Here is an 18301-nt window from a genome sequence, read left to right as displayed (position 1 = left end):
TCTCTATCCCTCTCCCTTCCTCTCTGTAAAAAAATCAATAAAATATATTTTAAAAAATAAATAAATAAAAATAAAATGCAAATTTCTGTGCCTCACCCCAGATCAATGAAACAGATTTTCTCAAAGGGGAACCTGAAAGTATTCATTTTCCACAGACCTAAAGAGGAGGATGAACCAATCTTAAAGAAGAGATATATTTTCAGATAGAATGGACAGGAGATACAGAGGTTCTAAGAGTGACAGGTTCTGAAGAATAGAAAGGACATCTTGGCTAAAATATATTTATCAGAAGGGAGAGTGGTGGAAGATAAGGGCAAGAAGTAGGTTGAACAAATCAACGGTGTCTCCTGTGGTACAGAACCTAGTATAACATCTTGGTGTTTGTGTGTTAATGGTATAGGAAGTCATTGATAGATTCTAAATACAAAAGGGTCATATTCAAGGATGAAGACACCAGTGGAGTTTCTAATAGGAAAGGTTTTAAGAGACCACCAAAGAAATTTTACATCTTCACTGATTACTTTCTTAATGCTCATGTTTCTGAAGGGTAAGGATAAGCAACACGGAATTCATGGCCTCAGTTTTGCTAACACAACACAAATTTCTATTTGATGACATCTTTTTGTTATTGTACCTTCCACCAAAAAATTTTAAAAAGCTGCCATAATTTTACAGCTACACAGAATACCTCTCAACAGGATCACTTGATCCTACATCAAAGTTGTGAAGCACATGCAGTGGCTTTATGAAAGAAAAGGTGGGCAGGCTCGGAAAGAGCTCTCTGAAAGAGGACTTGGTATACCTTGGATAATAGGGGAGAGGCAATCTTCAATGCAGGCCCTTATTGTGAATGTTATCTAGTCTATTTCTGAACCTCATCACTAATTTTATTGGATGTTATCTAATTAAATAATTGAGTATTGATAATGTAAAAAAAAATTCATAGGGATCCTAGGTTCATTTCTCAGCTAGAACAGAAATAGTTTCACAGGGAAAGTAAATGGAGAAGGTCTAGCTGGGATTCAGAAAATGAAACCACTTTGTCACTTGGAAAAAATATTTCCTGATGTACAGTAAATGCCTGAAAAGAAGACTATTTTAATTTATCTAAATAAAATAGCATCTAGACCAATGATTCTCAGACAGGGACAAATTCCTGCTCTCCCAGGGAATAGCTACTGGCTGGTAGTGGGTAGAGGCCAAGGGTGCTGCTAAATGTCCTACACTGCATGGCCCAGCCGTGCCCACCTCCAAACACACTACAAGACATTACCCAGCCCTGAATGTCAAGAGTGCCCATATTGAGAAATCCTAGACCAGAAATTTAGCTTTGATAGGAGTCCTCCCTGAACAAAATAATAAAACTGGAGCCCCTCAGAATACTGTTTGCCCCCCCCCCCAAAAAAGGGTAATGGTCTTAGGAAAGAATTTAGATGTAACTCATCATATAAAATTGTGTCCCATGTAGGAGTTTGGATATAATTGATCATGAAATCCATTCTAGAAAATTTAGATGTAACTCATCATATAAAATTGTGTCCCATTAGGTGAAGTCCCCCGAGGGTGTAGGGGTTTGGATATAATTGATCATGAAATCCATTCTAGACCATTGTGTTTGCAAGAGGAATCGCAGGAGAGAAGAATGGACTGGGGATCAGAAATACTGATTGATCTTTCTACTCTGACTAGCTAATTGATTCTTGAACAAGATACAACTTCCCTGAGGTTCCGTTTCCTCCTCTGGAGCTTGGAAAGATTAGGATAATTGGCTCTAGTGTCTTTTCCAATTCTTATGACTCCAAGGTGTGGTGCTTTGCACTGTGCCAACTTAGCTAAGTAGAAACTTCATTTCCCAGAATGCCCTGCCTTAGCCTTAGATGGTTTCAAGTCAGGATTGGCCATAAAAGAAATTTACACAAGATCTGGAAGGCTTGCTTAGTAACAGGTACTGCTACACCTTGCTGAGGCAGCAACTCCTCCAGCTCCCACTGGATCTCCCATTTCAGGTCTCAAGCTCTGAGTCCAGAAGTGTGCAGTGTGTGATAAATGGTGCAGGTTCTTCATTATCGAGGTTAGATGCCTGATAAACAGAAATGGACTCCCTTTGTCCTTGAGAGTTCCATTTTGTCCTTGTGTGTTCTGGTTTGAACTTTTGTTTGGAAAAACCACTGGTTTGAACCCTTGTCTTCTGGTTCAATTTGTCTTCATTCTCCCCTACTTTCTTACTAGCCCTGACCTATAGCAACTTTAGGTGTACCACCAGCCGCAGAGGCAACAGCCTTTCTTAGACATCACTCAGATGGGTTCTGCAACCCTTATCTAACTTTTCTGATACATATGGTACAAATCAATGCCAATGAGTAAGTGAGAGAAGGCAGATTAAATCCTACTAGAGACTAAAAAAACTGAGAGAGGAAAATTTCAAAATGAAGAAAAAATGAAAAAGCAGACAGGGAAAGATTCAGCAAGTGGCCCCGGCTTGTTTGGCTCAGTTGGTTAGGCATTGTCCCACCAAAAGGCTGCCAGTTTGATTCCTAGTCAGGGCATATGCCAGGGTTGATCCCTGGTAGGGGGCATGCAGGAAGTAGCCAATCAATGTTTTGCTTTCACATTGATGTTTCTCTCTCCCTCTTGTCTCCCTTCTCTCACTAAAAATCAATAAAAAAATCTTAAATTAAAAAAACAACAACCAGCAAGTATTTTCTAAATACCCCTAAGTGCCTGTCTAACAATGGTCAGCCACCATTTTTCTAAGCATTATGTAGATTTGGAAACCCTAAAGGAATTGACACTTTAGGTGAAAAGTTGAAATTACAATTCAGGAAATAATCAAATTAAGCTAGAATAGCATGTTCCAAAAAGTGTTCCACTGACCACTGGTTTCATTTTTTAAAAATGTTTTAGCTCATAATCATTTTGGGAATACTCAAGTCCTTTTTGAAAATAAATTATACATTAAGAATATTTCACAAAAAGTCTAACAGTTGAACAACATTTTAAACTATATTTAATTTAGTACTTCTCCATTTACTTAAACATGTCTCTTTTCCCACCTATGTAGATTTATTAAAGTGAAAAGAAGAATGCTTAGAGAATTCTGTGCTAGGTAACATAATGAAGCACTGACTCTAATCAGTCCCAGGATTTAGAGAAAAGAATGTCAATACAAGATCCAGTAATTTTAGAAGACTCCCTGAAGGAAGTGTACTTTGTACTAGGATATGAAACCGAGGCCCTTATGACTTTGATTAAATTGTTTTAAATCCTAGCTCTAAAAATCGTATCTGTCTCTATCTCTATCTCTATCTCTATCTCTATCTCTATCTCTATCTATGCCTATATCTATATCTATATCTATATCTATATCTATATCTATATCTATATCTATATCTATATCTATATCTATATCTATATCTATATCTATATCTATATCTATATCTATATCTATATCTATATCTATATCTATATCTATATCTATATCTATATCTATATCTATATCTATATCTATATCTATATCTATATCTATATCTATATCTATATCTATATCTATATCTATATCTATATCTATATCTATATCTATATCTATATCTATATCTATATCTATATCTATATCTATATCTATATCTATATCTATATCTATATCTATATCTATATCTATATCTATATCTATATCTATATCTATATCTATATCTATATCTATATCTATATCTATATCTATATCTATATCTATATCTATATCTATATCTATATCTATATCTATATCTATATCTATATCTATATCTATATCTATATCTATATCTATATCTATATCTATATCTATATCTATATCTATATCTATATCTATATCTATATCTATATCTATATCTATATCTATATCTATATCTATATCTATATCTATATCTATATCTATATCTATATCTATATCTATATCTATATCTATATCTATATCTATATCTATATCTATATCTATATCTATATCTATATCTATATCTATATCTATATCTATATCTATCTATATCATCTATATCTATATCTACCTATATCACAGATTCATCTTTCCCCCCAGATAATCAGCAAAACCCAAAAGCAGCAGAAGACAGTAGTGCAGACCAGACTAATAGTTACACGATCTGGACCTCTAGCATGCTAAAGATAACATCATGGTCTAAGTTATGTTTCAGCTCCTGAGACTTATGTTGGAATAACCCCCTGACTAAATATCTATATCTATATCTATCTATATCTATCTATATCACAGACTCATCTTTCCCCCCAGATAATCAGCAAAACCCCAAAGCAGCAGAAGACAGTAGTGCAGACCGGACCAATAGTTACACGATCTGGACCTCTGGCATGCTAAAGATAACATCATGGTTATGTTTCAGCTCCTGAGACCTATGTTGGAACAACCCCTGACTAGTTTCCCATGAGACCAGACCAAGGAACGACAGAAAAGACCTCAGAGTTGTCCTCCAGATCTGAAGAAATGATTCATTTCCCTCACCTCACCTCTGACCAATCAGCTCCCAAAACAACCCCAAATACCTTACCCATGGTATCTTGTGATTTTGCCCTAGACCAGTGGTCGGCAAACTCATTAGTCAACAGAGCCAAATATCAACAGTACAACGATTGAAATTTCTTTTGAGAGCCAAATTTTTTAAACTTAACTATATAGGTAGGTACATTGTTATTAACTTAATTAGGGTACTCCTACAGCTTAGGAAGAGCCACACTCAAGGAGCCAAAGAGCTGCATGTGGCTCACGAGCCGCAGTTTGCTGACCACGGCCCTAGACAATCTGTAACTTACATACCGTGGAAGAGACTGGGCTTTTGAGCATTAGCTTCCTGTTCTGGATGGTGCCATTCATAATAAAATAGCCAATATTTCTCTGCTGCAATTCTCAGGGTCTAGTGTTTGGCTCTGCTAGTGCCAGGTGTATGAACTTTTGTTCTGTAACAGATATAGATGAGAAGTATTTAGATGGCTGGAAAGGAGAAGGAATAACATTTTAAAAGTCATGCATGACATAAATGAGTGGAATTTTTAACATGGGGAGGAAGCCAACTTTTGGTGAGAAATTATCTGATGGGGTACATTTCAGAGGGCTTTGAGAGCCAGACTAAGATATTTAAATTTTTATTGACAGGAGTTAGAAAGATTTGAAGATTTTTGAGTCAGTAAGTGATATGAAAAATATTAAATATTTTCCAAGCATCACTCTGCTAGAATGATGGTAGAGTCAGGTTCAAATCCAGGAGCTCAGGTTCTAAAGCCTGTCATGTTAGCTTCTCATATTGGATTTTTTTTAACAGGTCCACTGAATTTTAAGTTTGTTTGGTCAAAAATGGACTAATAAACAAACTGACAGCAGGGATGGTAGGTTTCTTCACAGTGCCTTACACCCGGGGGAACATGGAAGCTAGAACATGGATATTTTGGAAGCAGTGGATCAAGCAAGTTACCAAACTGTGTCCTGAACATATTTGAGGGAGCTCCATGAGCTCACTGAGGTCACAGACCTGACATGGAGGAATTCATCCAGTTGAAATAAAAAACAGAAGCTCCAGAATTAGCACCAAAAGACAGAAATGTAACCAAGCCCGGAGATTTCCTGGCAAGAGTAAAGGGTTATGGAAAACTCATCTCCTGCTTGTCTGGTTTAGTAAAATCTGACTGAATTATTAGAGAAAGGTAAAAAATTAAAATAAAAAGGTCCATTCGCAAGATTCCAACCAAGGGAACATTTTTGGATTGGACCAAAAAGCAGGAAGTGACGTACAGCTGATTCCAAAGCAGCAGATGAGTTATGAAACCACTTGGATAATTACGGTTTGCCACTGCAGTTCCATCTGGATCACACACTGACGTACACCCCTGCTAAGTGCACGGAGAGTTCTCTGCTTTGCCGGAGCATGCTCCTGTCTGCTGAAGCGATTGGAGGCAAAACACAGCCTGGAAGCTTAAGTAATAGCTTAAAATTTGGTTAGTTTGTTAATTCTTTCCTCCTTTTACTTCTTTTCATTAGAAAAATAAACTGTGTTACACTCAAGGAAGTAAAATAGAACAAGTTATTAATACACAGCCCAGGCTGCCCACATTGGTCAACACCAATCCCAAACTGTGCTGACCATATGTAAAAAAATAAATAAATAAAAAAGAGGACGGGAGATGAGAACCATCAGTCTGGGACTCACAGATTATTTTCTACAGGTCTTTCCTCTTTTTATTTCAGGAAGCCATGTTTGTTAAAGGACAGGTAAATGAAAAATAAGTTTTTCAATAACTTGCTGTCAAGAACTGTAGAGAACTTGTTTTTACTTCTTCTCTAAGATTCTCACTAAAGTAATATTGAATTATTTAGAAATAACAAATATGTAAATATCCTTGAAAACAAAAAATGATAGCATCAGCAAATCAGTAAGTCTCAGCTATTTCTGATTTTCTCTCACACCCTGCATATTCAGAGTAACTGACATCAGTCAATTACTCCTGACTAAACTCCTTTAAAAATGCAAGCTCTCCCAGGAAGGTCACCCAGCATGGGCACTGCATCTTACAGAGAAGTCAATAAGAGCCTGAGAAAATGTCATAAAAGAAGATAAATAAAACAAGAATATTTTGGGGGAAATATTACATTGTTGGTGGATTTAAACAGGAAGCTAAATAACATAACGAATGACATGAGAAAATAACTGAGAATTTAGACAAGTCAAATAAGTCCCATAAAATGAAGGGTGGCAAGGTGAATAACTAGCAAATAGGAGAGAAAATGTAATAGAATTAGAAGATGTGCCAAATACAAATACACAAGAATTCAAACAGAAAACGAAACAGCAGAAAAATAACCAGAGTCCAGTGTCAAAAACTGTGAACCTGGGATTTTACTCTACTTTCAAGCTAACAAGTTAGCTAACAAGTTAACCTGCTATGGTGTTATGGGTGCTGTCAGAAGAAATAAGACTCTTGGGTCAGAGATAAAGGCCTTAGTCAGCGGTTCTCAACCTGTGGGTCACCAACCTGTGGGTCGTGACCCCTTTGGGGGTCGAACGACCCTTTCACAGGGGTCGCCTAAGACCATCGGAAAACACATATATAATTACATATTGTTTTTGTGATTAATCACTATGCTTTAATTATGTTCAATTTGTAACAATGAAAATACATCCTGCATATCAGATATTTACATTATGATTCATAACAGTAGCAAAATTACAGTTATGAAGTAGCAATGAAAATAATTTTATGGTTGGGGGGTCACCACAACATGAGGAACTGTATTAAAGGGTCATGGCATTAGGAAGGTTGAGAACCACTGCCCTAAAGGAAATAATAAATGGTACTCTTCAGCCAAAAGAAAAATGATCCCACATAGGAGTTTTAAAATATAGCACATTATGAAGAGCAATAGAATAGAAAAAAATTTGGGTAAATCTAAATATTAATAATATTAAAAATAAAAAAATTACAGAATATATAGAGAATTGAGTTTTAAAATATAGCACATTATGAAGAGCAATAGAATAGATAAAACTTTGGGTAAATCTAAATATTAATAATATTAAAAATAAAAAATTACAGAATATATAGAGAATTAAATATATATGAAAACACTGCATATATCAGAAAAGGAGTAAATGGAGAAGAGGGGTGTTAAGGTCTTTAAATTATTCCAGAAAAGGTAAAATTAATCATTAATATCAGGCTTTGATAAGGGAAGAATGCCTAGTAGTCACTAAAAAATAGTAAGAGAACATATAAATAATAAACTAATGTCAGATTACTTTTATATATAATAACTTTATATATAAAAATAACCAGCCCAGCTGGGGTGGCTCAGTGGTTGAGCATTGACCTATGAACCAAGAGGTCACTGGTTTTATTCCTGGTCAGGGCACATGCCCAGGTTGTGGGCTTGATCCCCACCCAGTAGGGGGTGTACAGGAGGCAGCTAATTGATATTTCTCATCGATGTTTCTATCTCTCTATTCCCCTTCCAGCCCCTCTCTCTAAAGTCAATAAAAAACAGCCCTAGTCAGTTTGGCTCAGTGGATAAAGTGTTGGCCCACAGAGTGAAGGATCCCGGGTTCAATTCCATTCAAGGCCACATACCCGGCCCTGGTTCAGATAGGCCAGGATATGTGCAGGAGGCAACCAATCGATGTGTCTCTCTCACAAAATGTTTCTCTCTGTCTCTCCCTCTCCCTTCCACTCTCTCTAAAAATCAATGGAAAATTATCCTTGGCTGAGTATTAACAAAAAACCAAACAAATAAAATCAATAAAAAATATTTTTGAAAAATAGTCAACAGTCAAAAGAGAACAAAAAGGTAGATAAAATATTATAAGTATCATGTGGGGTAAGATAAATTAGGTCATAGCTTTAAAACAAAATATTGAAATTAAAAGGTAACTTGTCATACAGGATAAAATCAAAATGCAACTATGTGCTGTTTATAAGTAACACACCAAAAATAGGAAAACAGAAAGGCTAAAAGTTAAAGTAGGGAAAAAGCTGGTATAACAATATTAACATTAGAAATGAAGAATAAGTCATTATGGGAAAAACATTCCTAGAGTTTTAGAGGACTCATAAAAATAATAAAAAGTTGAATTCCCTAAGAAATATAAAAATAAATTTGTGTACATCTAGCAGTATAGCTCATTATATATAAAACAAAAAAATCTGAAGAACTTCAAGGAGGAAGAATAAAGCAACAGTTATAGCATGATTGTAGCATATATCTCCCAATACATAATAGGAGACCAAAAAACAATAAAAAATCCTTCCATTTTTCCTTGTCCCCCATCACCCACTCTATTATAAGTTATGTGAGTGCTTAGAACTATGTAAAACATGTGGTTTTCTTTTTATGTACTAGTATAACTATATGACTTAACGAAGAAGTATGTGGACTTCCATCTCCAGAATTATGGTAGGCTAGGTTATTCAGACCAATCTTCCTGCACAAGCCAACTAAAAGGCTTGATAAAATAGAGCTGATAGTTTAGTAAAGAATCACCAGACCTACCAGACAGCGTGGGTCAGTGATTGAGCATCACCCTATGAACCAGGAGGTCATGGTTTGATTCCTGGTCAGGGCACATGCCTTGGTTGTGGGCTCAACCCACAGTAGTGGGCATGCAGGAGGCAGCTGATCAATGATTCACTCTCATCACTGATGTTTCTCTCTCTCCCTCTCCCTTCCTCTCTGAAATCAATAATTTTTTTTTAAGTATCACCAGTCCAAGATTTGGTTAAAAGTCAGAACCTCATCATTTAAGAGTACTGTGGGAGTTTTTGCCTGATTGTATACACCACATCCAAGTAACCTGAACTTTGTTTTCCAATACCTAATGGGACCATGAACAAAAGTCACAGCCCAAAGGTGGGAGTTCTCATAGGAGCCTTTGTTTTCATAGATCTGGGAACTGAAAGAGCTACAGGATCACCCCCTCCCAGAAGTCTTCCATGGCTCTGAGTGGAGTGGGGATGGGGAGATATCTCTGAGGTGTTCAAAATTACAGGCTGTGCTCCCTGGCTTTGCCAGTGTAAATTTACATTATCTTAGTGATCACATGACCAAGCCATGACTAATTTAAGTTGGCCCCAGACCAGACACCTGGCAGAAGCAAATGCAGGTCCTCTCGAAAAAAGAAATACACTCTCCTCTTATGTCTCAAATAATTCCTCTCAAGAATTTCCCAATGAGAACAAGCAGCTCACAATAAAACAATAACCTAGCTTGTGAGGCAAAGAGCACCATATGCAAAAGCCCACAGAATCCACAGGGAACTAAAAATGACTACCCCTTGACTAAAAATTTTATTTTTCTCTGAAATTCTTTCCAAAAAACAGAAAAACATTTCAGATGGCTGGACGCACATTCGTGGAGAGTCACACGGAAGTGACCAAATGTGGAAATGCTCACTGCATACTCCATTTGCACATACTTCAAAGTTCTTACAAACATTTGACAGCAAATAGACAAGAATCTGCTATGAGAATCAGTGCAAGTTAATTAAAATGGCAGGCATACAATTCCCTTTAGACAAGTCATTGATTCTTAAATTATTGTCATCATATATAAACCACTTTTCAGAAATGAGTGATACATTTATTTAATGAAGGCATAGAAACCTGTAGTGAAGATGTTAGGAGAGATTATGAAATCAAAAGTAATTGCGATGAAGTAAAATAAGAAAATAAAACTGTAACACTTTTCTTTGGAAATCAAGGCTTCTAACTCTTGTACTATATGTAGATGCCTCTTGGGACATTATTTGTAGAATGCTCTGATACTGACATAAAGTTATTCTCATGGTGTTTGTAAGAACTTTGAAGTATGTTCCATGTCTCAGAAAAAAAGATTCAGACAAAAACATGTCCTTCCTCCTCTTCTTCCTAATTTAGCTTAGTTCGGTTCAACAAATTCTAATTGAAAGCCTGTCCTATACCAAGCAGTATTTGAATTTTTCATGTTCTTTGCCAGATAGTAGTCTAGTGGGAAAAAATTAAGTCATTTCTTATATCGTCAAATTAGATTTAACACCTGTAAGTCATTTCTCTAACTGTCTTTGTGCCTGGCTGTCACCACTGTTTTGGAAGCAACCTCTCTGTACGCTTAAGTTATACCATTGCCCTCTTGTTTACATATTCAGGTATGTTTTTGCTATTGGACAGTGTAAATGTTCACATGAAGAAAGAAGCTTGAGATGATTTATAAAAACAACAGAATAGATTTCTATTAGCTGAGAATCTTTCTGCTACAAGAGAGGAAAAACCTCTCTTAAATTTAATCCCAGTGGGAAACTTACTGGCCTAAATAATTAAGACATCCAAGAGTAAACTGGATGTAATTGGAACTTCAATCAGAAGATCTAATCTCTCTTTTATTTGTTTTCCTTTTCTTTATTCACAAGTGAGTTCTTCCCCATGTAGTAGAACAAATGGAGCCCAGAATTGCCAATATGACATTATTCTTGGCACTCATGAAATCTGAGGGGGAAAAAACAAGATACATCAAAAGTCATGGAGTTGATATGCAACTTGGATCATGTGTCTTTCTCTGCTCAGCACTATGGCTCTGATTGACCAGGGCTGGGTCACATGCCCACTCCAGAAATAAGCAGTAAGATGAGTTCTATAGGACCCAAATAGAAAAAGAAAGAGGAATGATTCCCCTTAAAAATCTAGACTGGTCCTGCTTCCAGAAGAAGAGAGGGTGGCAGTGAAAAACGATTTTTTTACATCAATTATAATCTATTTCATCTCATATGGACTCTTCTGCTACTGAGATTTAGTATTACATGTACTACCTGGAAGAGATGTAGAATTGTAAAGAGATGAATAGTTTATTTTGGGAAGATACTTAACACTAAAACTGGTAAATCAGCATGTGTTTTATATCAGCTAACATCTGCATCTTTGTCTCTTTGACTTACATAAATTACCCAAGGTAGATTTCTCTAACTAATTGGAAATTCTACTTTGGGAAATATGTGTTATAGATAGCCATCAAGACCATCATCTGTTTAGGCATGGAGGCCCTGGTATCACAGTCAGTTACAACTAAATAACCTGGGTCACATTTTCAGGCTGGCATTAAGTAGAATAAAGTAAGACCTTTGTGGACCCTTGTGTAGAGCTTTTGGCAGCCTTAAAAAAAAAAAAGTTAAAAAAAACAAACACTAAACCTTTGTGCTCTGGCCATGGTGCTGAATGCTGGAGGGCCACACTTTGGGCAGCCCCAGGCTGACTTGAAGAGTGCAGGTTCCAATTGCGGATTTGGAGCCACAGTGTATATGTAACTTTTGAAGGAAAGAGGCATTATATTCTCTGACTTTAAGAAGAGGAGGAGTTGTGACAGGGGATGAGGCAGAGGCCTTGGCCCACGGCATTGCTAAGTATTGACTCTAAATCATTGAAGAATATTTACCTTTGCCTTCCTGAGAAACTAGGGTTAGTACTTCCTATTGAGTACCATACAGATTCAGTAATTACTTTGGTTAGCAAATTATTATGGGTACTACTTGCATTAATTGGGGAAAAAACTTTCACTACCTCAATGAGTCAAAAATATATGGTTCCTTTACTTAGGATGTGAGCTCCATGACAGCAATGTTTTGTTTTTATTGTTTTGTTTTTATTGTTTTGTTTTTATTGTTTTGTTTTGTTGGTTTTGTGTGCTCCTACTATAGCTTTAGAACATTAAATTGCACCTCAGACATATAAGCACGATTCTGAACAGTTTAAGAAGGTATATAAATATCTAATACAGCATGAAAAGCACACAACTTCATTAATCACTAGGAAAACAAAAAATCAAAACAACAATGGGTACTACTTCACATTGACTAAGATGGCTATAACGTAAAGGTGGACAATAAAATTTGGCAAGCATGTAGAGAAGTTGGAACCCTCATACATTGCTGGTAGACAAATAAAATGGGACAGTCACTTTGCAAGAGGTTTTTAGCTCTTCAAAAAGTCAAACATAAAAATACCATATAACCAAGCAATTGAATTCCAAGGTATATACCTAAGGGAATTATAAATATAGCTCCATACAAAAACTCATACACCGACGTTCATAGCAGTATTAGTCACATTAGTCAAAAAGTGGAAACAACCCAAATACCCATTAACTGATGAATGGATAAACAAATGTAGTATATTCATACAAAGAAATAGTATTTGGCAATAAAATAAATTAAGTATTAATACACACTAAAATGTGGGTGAACTTTGAAAACTTTAGGTGTGTGAAAAACTCAGCACAAAAGGTATTTTTTAATATTTTTTATATCAAATATACAGAATAGATTAATGCTACAGAAACACACAGTAGATTAGTGGTTGCCTAAGACTAAGACTGGGTAGGGGGAAAAGGGAATGTCTGCCAAGGCTTCAGGGTTTCTTTCCGAGGTCATGCAAATCTTCTAAAATTGATTTTAGTAATAATTGCACAACTCTGTAAACATAATAAAAAACACTGAAGCTGGATTTTAAATTGGCAAATTGTATGACCTGTATGATATACCTCAATAAAGATTTTTAAAAAATAATTACTTAGGAAAAAAATCTAACAAAATGGTACATAAAATGTATGCATAAAATTATAAAACACTGACAAAATAAATAAAAGAAGATCTTAATTAATGGTGAGATATTGTTTCATGATTTGAAAATTTTGATATTATTAAAATGACACATTTTCCTAGCTTAATATACTAATAATACAATAGTGATCAAAATCCAATAACTTTTTTTGGTCAATATTGATAAATTGATTCTAAAATTTATATGAAAAGTCAAAGGATCTAAACTAGCTGACACAATAATAAAAAACAATATTGGAAAACTCACAATACCCAATATCAAGACTTATTATAAAAGCTACACTAATCACAACACTGTGGTATTGGCAAAAGAATAGACATATTGATGAATGGAATACAACAGAGAGACCAGAAACACACCCATACAAATACTGTCAACTAATTTTTGACAAAGGTGCAAAGACAATTCAATGTATAAAGAACAATGTTTTCAAAATGTTGCACTAGAACAATTTATATTATATGCAAAAATAAAATGAACATCGACACAGACCTCATATTTTACACAAAAATAAACTCAAAATGAGTCAAAGACATGAATTTAAAATGCAAACTGATAAAACTTGTAGAAAAAAAGAGAAGAATCTATGTGATCTTGGGTTTGGTTATGACTTTATACAGACAACTGCAAAACATGATTCATTAAAGAAAAAAGGATAAGCTAGATTTTATTAAAATTAAAACTTTTGCTCTGTCATAGGATTGTTAAAACTTAAAAAGACAAGCCACAGTTTTAGGAAAATATTTGGAAAACACTTATCTGATAAAGGATTTGTGCCAGAATATACAGAGAACACTTAAAACTCAGCATAAGAAAACAAACAAATCAATTTAGAAATGGGAAAAAGACTTGAACAGATTTCTCACCAAAGAAGAGAAACTATTCAAAAAGAATCAAGAGGAGGAAAGAGTTCTAATCTCTTTTTATGAGGCCAGAATTATCCTAATTCCAAAACCAGATAACGACACTACAAAGACAGAAAATTACAGGCCAATATCCCTAATGAAAACAGATGCTAAAATCCTCAACAATATATTAGCAAATCAGATCCAGCAATACATTACAAAGATCACACACCATGACCAAGTGGTGCTTATTCCAGGGATGCAACAATGATACAATATTCAAAATCAATAAATGTGATACTTCACATAAAACAAAATAAAGGAAAAAAATCACATGATCATAAGAATAGATGCAGAAAAAGCATTAGTCAAAATCCAGTAAAAAAAAGCATTAGTCAAACTCTCAGTAAAGAGGGAATAGAGGGATCATATCTCAACATAATAAAGGCCATATATGACAAACCAACAGCCAACATCATACTCAATGGGCAAAAAGTAAAACCATGTCCCCTAAGATCAGGAACAAGACAGAGATGTCTGCTTTCATTACTCTTATTCAACACTAGAAGCCTGGTGCACAAAATTCATGCACGGGTAGGGTCCCTAGCGGCTACTGGCTGCCAGCTGCCTGCCGCTACTGCCACCACCGCCACCACTGGGGCCTCCCTTCACACCTGCCTTGGCCTAATACTGCCCGCTCACCTGCTCCACCATCTCACCGTGGTCCTGCTCTTGTTGGGGCCCATTGGGGCCAGCAGTGCCTCCACAGCCACCTGCTGCCAGTGTCGCATTGCCAATGCCTGCCATGTTCTGCACCACCCACTGGTGGTCAGCACACCCCCTGGTCAGTTGAACTCTCACCTGTGGGGACAATATGCAAATTAGCCTTTTATTATATAGGATAGTACTTGAAGTCCTAGCCACAGCAATCACAAAAGAAGAAAAAATTAAAAGATATCCAAATTAAATAGGAGAAAGTAAAAAAGTCATTATTTGCAGATGACATAATGTTGTACATATAAAACCCTAAGATTCCACCAAAAAATTATTAGATATAATAAATGAATTTGGCTAAGTAGCACCATACAAAATTAACATCCAGAAATTGATGCCATTGTTATACACTAACAATGAACTCTCAGAAAGAGAAACTAAGAAAAAACAAACAATTCCATTTACCACTGCAACAATAAAAAAGGAAGATACCTAGGAATAAACTTAACTAAGGAGGTAAAAGACCTGTACTCAGAAAACTATAGGATATTGAAAAAAGAGATAGAAGATATAAACAAGTGGAGGCATATACTGTGTTCATGGATTGGAAGAATTTACATGATTAAAATGTCTATACTACCCAAAGTGATCTTTAGAATAAATGCAATCCCTATTAAAATACCAATGTCATGGATGGACTGGACATTATTATGCTAAGTGAAATAAGCTAGTTAGAGAAAGACAAATATCACATGATCTCATATAAGTAGAACCTAAAGTACAAAATAAACTGACAAAATAGGTGTAGAGGTATCGATGTATGGAACAGAATAACAGATCTCAGGAGGATGGGGCTGGCTGCGGGGGGGAGGCACAGGAAAAGATTAACCACAGAACATATGCATATATGCAAAATACCTGGATATAGACAATAGCATGGGGACAATCTAGGGTGGGGGTGGGGGAGGGTCGAGGGTGGCAAAAAGGGAGAAAATGAGAGATATCTGTAATACTGTCAACAATAAAATAAAATTTAAATTAAAAAAATACCAATGGCATATTTCACAGATCTAGAACAAATATCCTAAAAATTTATATGGAACTAAAAAAGACCCCAAATATCTTGAGAAGTAAGAACAAAGCTGGAGGGATCACAATATTGGATAACAAACTATACTACAAAGCCATCGTAATCAAAATGACCTGGTACTGGCATAAAAACAGGCATATAGATCAATGGAACAGAACCAAGACCACAGAAATCAACCCACACCATTATCATCTATACTAATAAAAAGATAATATGCAAATTAACCATCACTCCACAACAAAAGATGGCGGCACCCATAGCCACAAAGATGGTGGTGCTGGCTGGAGCCACAGAGTTGGCCGGAGTGGGTGGGATGCTTGGCTTCCTTCCATCGGGACACTTGGCTTCCTTCGGGCAGGACGCTTGGCTTCCTTCTGGCGGGATGCTTGGCTTCCTTCATCACCCCAGCAATGAAGGAAACCAAGCCTCCCGCAAGCCCCAGCTGGCCACCGAGGGCCGGCTTCTGGGCAGTGGCCACGGAGCCGGCCAGAGCAGGTGGGAGGCGGCTCCAGCTTGGAGCATAGGCAGAAGGTGGCTCCAGCCTGGAGCATAGGTGGAAGGCAGCTCTAGTCCAGAGCGAAGGCAGGAGATGGCTCTGGCCCGGAGCGAAGGTGGGAGGTGGCAGCCAGAGTGAAGGCCCGGGTCCTGGGTGCCGGAGGGAAGCCAGTGCTGGCAGCCAGGGGAAGGAAGACCTATTCTTGCCCGAATCTTTGTGCATCGGGCCTCTAGTCAGTTAATATTTGACAAAGGAGGCAAGAACATACAATGGAGTCTCTTCAATAAATGGTCCTGGGAAAATTGGACAGGCAAATACAAAAAAAAAATGAAACTAGACCACTAACTTATACTATTCACAGAAATAAACTAAAATGGATAAAAAAAGTTAAATGTAAGTCATGAAACCATAAAAATCCTAGGAGAAAACATAGGCAGTAAAACCTCAGATATCTCACATATCATTGTTTTCACTAATATATCTCCTAAGGCAAGGGAAACAAAGGTAAAAATAAACAAATGGGACAACATCAAAATAAAAAGCTTCTGCACAGCAAAAGAAACCATCCTCAAAATGTAAAGGGTACTTACTCTATGGGAGAACATATTCACCAATGATACATCTGATAAGGGGTTAATTTCCAAAATATACAAAAAATTCATACAACTCAACAAAAGAAAGACAATCTGATTTTAAAAAGGGCAAAGGACATTAATAGACACTTCTTCAAAGAGGATATACAGATGGCCAATAGACATGAAAAAATGCTCAAGGTCACTGATCAGCAGAGGAAAGCAAATTAAAACTACAGTGAGGTATCACTTGACACCTGCCAGATGGGCTTCCATCAATAAATCAACAAACAAGTGCTGGTGAGGATGAGGAGAAAAGGAAACCCTGGTACACTGCTGGTGGGAATGCAGACTGGTGCAGCGACTTTGGAAAACAGTAAGAGGTTTCCTCAAAAAAATTAGAAATGGAACTATCATTTGACCAGAGATCCCAGTTCTGGGAATACTAGTATATCCTAAAAATCCCAAAACACCAATCAGAAAGAATATATGCATCCCTACTCTCAGAGAAGCATTATTTACAACTAGAGGCCCAGTGCACAAAATTTGTAAATGGGTAGGATTCCTAGGTCTGGCCAACAATCAGGGCCTATCAGGTTCCCCACCTTCCCAACTCCCCGCCTCCTCCTTCTCTCACCCCTCAGCACCCCACCACCACCACTGGTGGCCTGCAATATGCCACGCCACCCCCTGGTGGTCAGCACACATCATAGTGAGCGATCGAGCTATAGTTCTCCTGGTCAAACTCCCAAGGGGACACTCTGCATATTAGCCTTTTATATATAGAGACTAGAGGCCCGGTGCATGAAATTCGTGCATGGGGGGGAGGGGTCCCTCAGCCAAGCCTGCACCCTCTCCAATCTGGGACCCCTCAAGGGATGTCCGACTGCTGGTTTAGGCTCGATCCCTCAGGGCATCCCTCTCACAATTTGGGACTGCTGGCTCCCAACCACTCGCCTGCCTGCCTGCCTGACTGCCCCTAACCGCTTCTGCCTGCCAGCCTGATCACCCACTAACCATTCACCTGCCAGCCCTGATCGACGCCTAACTGCTCCCCTGCCAGCCAGATCGCCCCCACTGCCCTCTCCTGCTGGCCCAATCACCCCACCAACCCTCCCCTGCTGGCCTGGTCACTCTTAACTGCCCTCTCCTGCTGGCTTGGTTGCCCCCAACTGCCCTGCCCTGCTGGCCTGGTCGCCCCTAAACTGCCCTCCCCTGCTGGCCTGGTTGCCCCTAATTGTCCTCCCCTGCAGGCCCGGTCCCCTCCAACTGCCCTCCCCTGTTGGCCTAGTCCCCCCCAACTGCCCTCCCCTGCTGGCCTAGTCCCCCCTAACTGCCCTCCCCTGATGGCCTAGTCGCCCCTAACTGCCCTCCCCTGCTGGCCATCTTGTGGGGGCCATCATGGACCACATGGGGGCGGCCATCTTGTGCAAGGGTGTGATGGTCAATTTGCATATTA

This window comes from Myotis brandtii, unplaced genomic scaffold (assembly GCF_000412655.1).
Source record: "Myotis brandtii unplaced genomic scaffold, ASM41265v1 scaffold45, whole genome shotgun sequence".
Lineage (NCBI taxonomy): Eukaryota > Metazoa > Chordata > Mammalia > Chiroptera > Vespertilionidae > Myotis > Myotis brandtii.
Note: the sequence above shows the minus strand (reverse complement) of the source record.